Consider the following 2,674-nt stretch of genomic DNA (forward strand, 5'->3'; position numbering starts at 1 on the left):
TTTTTTTTTTTTTGCTTTTTTAAATAATTTTTTTCTTTTTTTCTTCATTTTTTTCTTTTCGCCTTTTTCTGTACGTATTCTTTATTATAATTACTTTTTTAACTTAAATTTTTAAAATTTTTTACTCCTTATTTTCCTTTCTCCTTTCTCCTTTTTTTTTTTACCTTCTTGCAATCCAGATATATTCTCCCATATCTCATCCCTACCTCTCCCCTCAACTTAGACTGTCCACTGTCCTTTGTTGTCTCTGACCTCCTTTCTTTTTCTTTTCTTCTTCTCCTCTTTTCGTCTCTTACCTCTCCATTCTCTTTATTTTCTTTCCTCCTTTTAATGTGTTTGTTTGATTTGTCTGTGCGTTTGTGTGTTACTGTTCCCGCTGTGTTTGTCTGTTTTCCTTCTGAGGGCTACACCAAGAAACAAGCCAAAGTGTGCATGACAGTGAGTCCCAAATATTGCTGAGTAGGGAAAAAAATATTCAAAGGCACAACAAGAGAAACTGAGAGACACCATTAAAAAATATTTTTTGAAATGACAGGCCCCGGACAGTCAATAAGCCTCCTTTAACAGAGAAATATTAACAGGTTCGCAGTGCACAAAGAGCTTTCTAAACGAGACAAGAGATAGAAAACTAGCAAAAATGACAAAACGAAGGAACTCTCCCCTGAAGAACCTCCAGGAGGAGGTCACAGCCACAGAACTGCTCAAGGCAGATCTAGACAACATACCGGATCAAGAATTTAAAAAACTTGTCATAAAATTAATCGCTGGGGTTGAGAAAAACATCAAAGAATCAACTGAGACAATTACTAGGCACTATGATGAGTTAAAAAAGGCTATAGATGAGGTAAATAACAAACTGGAGGCAGCCACCTAAAGGATTGACGAAGCAGAGAGAAGAATAGGTGAATTACAAGATATAGTTATGGCAAAAGAGGAAGCTGAAAAAAAGAGAGAGAGAAATTAATCCAGGAGCAGGAAAGGAGAATTCGAGACCTGAGTGATACAATCAAGTGGAACAACATCCGTATCATAGGAATTTCTGAGGACGAAGACAGAGACAAAGGGCCTGAAGAGATACTAGACCAAATTATAACTGAGAATTTCCCAAATCTGGGAAAAGAAATAGACATTCAAATTCAAGAGACACAAAGAACCCCCTTAAGACAAAACGTAAACCGACCTTTAGCACGACATATCATAGTGAAACAATCTTATTGACAAAAATGTGCTAATTGCAGGGGACTTTAATACTCCACTGACAGCAATGGATAGATCAACCAGACAGAAAATCACTAAGGAAACAATGGACCAGAACGACACATTGGAACAGAAGGAACTGATAGATATATTTAGAACTCTGCATCCTAAAGATAGGAAACTCACCTTCTTTTCAAGTGTACATGGCCCATTCTCCAAGATTGATCACATACGGGGGCATAAAGCAGCCCTCCAAAGTATAAATGAATAGAGATCATACCATGCACACTTTCAGATCACAATGCTATGAAACTTGAAATTAACCACAGGAAAAAGTCTGGAAAACCTCCAAACATGTAGAGGTTAAAAACCAACCTTCTAAAGGATGATTGGCTTAATCGGGCAATTAGAGAAGAAATTAAAAAATATATGGAAACCAACAAAAACGAATATACAACAATCTGAAATCTCTGCAACGCAGCAAAGGCAGTCCTAAGAGGAAAGTATATTGCAATCCAGGCCAATCTCAACAAACTAGAAAAAGCACAAATTCAAAATTTAACAGAGCACCTACTGGAACTAGAAGGGAAGCAGCATGAGCACCCCAAACCAGCAGAAGAAAAGAAATCATAAATATCAGGGCAGAAATAAACAATATAGTATCCAAAAGAACAGTCGAGCAGATCAATGAAACCAAGAGTTGGTTCCTTGAAAAAATAAACAAAATCGATAAACCTCTAGCCAAGCACCTCAGAAAGAAAAGAGAGAGCACCCAGATAGACAAAATCATGAATGAAAAATAATCTATTACAACCAATCCCTTAGAAATACAAGCAATCATCAGATATTACTATGAAGAATTATATGCCAACAAACTGGACAGCACAGAAGAAATGGACAAATTCCTAAATGCACATGCACTACCAAAATTCAAACAGGAAGGGATACAAAGCATGAATAGACCCATAACCAGTGAAGAAATCGAGTCCATTATCAAAAATCTCCCAACGAATAAGAGCCCAGGGCCAGATGGCTTCCCAGGGGAATTCTACCAGACATTTAAAGAAGAGTTAATCTCCATTCTTCTCAAACTATCCCAAAAAATAGAAAAAGAAGAAAAACTTTCAAACTCATTCTACGAAGCCAGCATCACCTTGATACCCAAACCAGACAGAGACCCAGCCATAAAAGAGAACTACAGACCAATATCCTTAATGAATACAGATGCAAAAATACTCAGCAAGATACTAGCAAATCGAATTCAACAGCACATAAAAAGAATTATCCATCATGATCAAGTGGGATTCATTCCTGGGTTACAGGGCTGGTTCAATATTCGCAAATCCATCAATGTGATCCATCACATTAACAAAAGAAGGGAAAAAAACATATGATCCTGTCGATAGATGCAGAAAAAGCATTTGACAAAATACAGCACACTTTCTTAATAAAAACCCTTGAGAAAGTAGGAATAGAA

At 36.8% G+C, this 2,674-nt stretch overlaps 1 protein-coding gene across 1 annotated transcript in view; it reads right to left on the reverse strand.

The window, feature by feature from the left end:
- Positions 1-2,674, reverse strand: part of LOC115295435 (class I histocompatibility antigen, Gogo-B*0103 alpha chain-like) — a 157,910-nt gene that overhangs the window by 153,822 nt on the left and 1,414 nt on the right. The window lies entirely within an intron of this gene.

Source organism: Suricata suricatta, chromosome 7 (genome assembly GCF_006229205.1).
Source record: "Suricata suricatta isolate VVHF042 chromosome 7, meerkat_22Aug2017_6uvM2_HiC, whole genome shotgun sequence".
NCBI lineage: Eukaryota > Metazoa > Chordata > Mammalia > Carnivora > Herpestidae > Suricata > Suricata suricatta.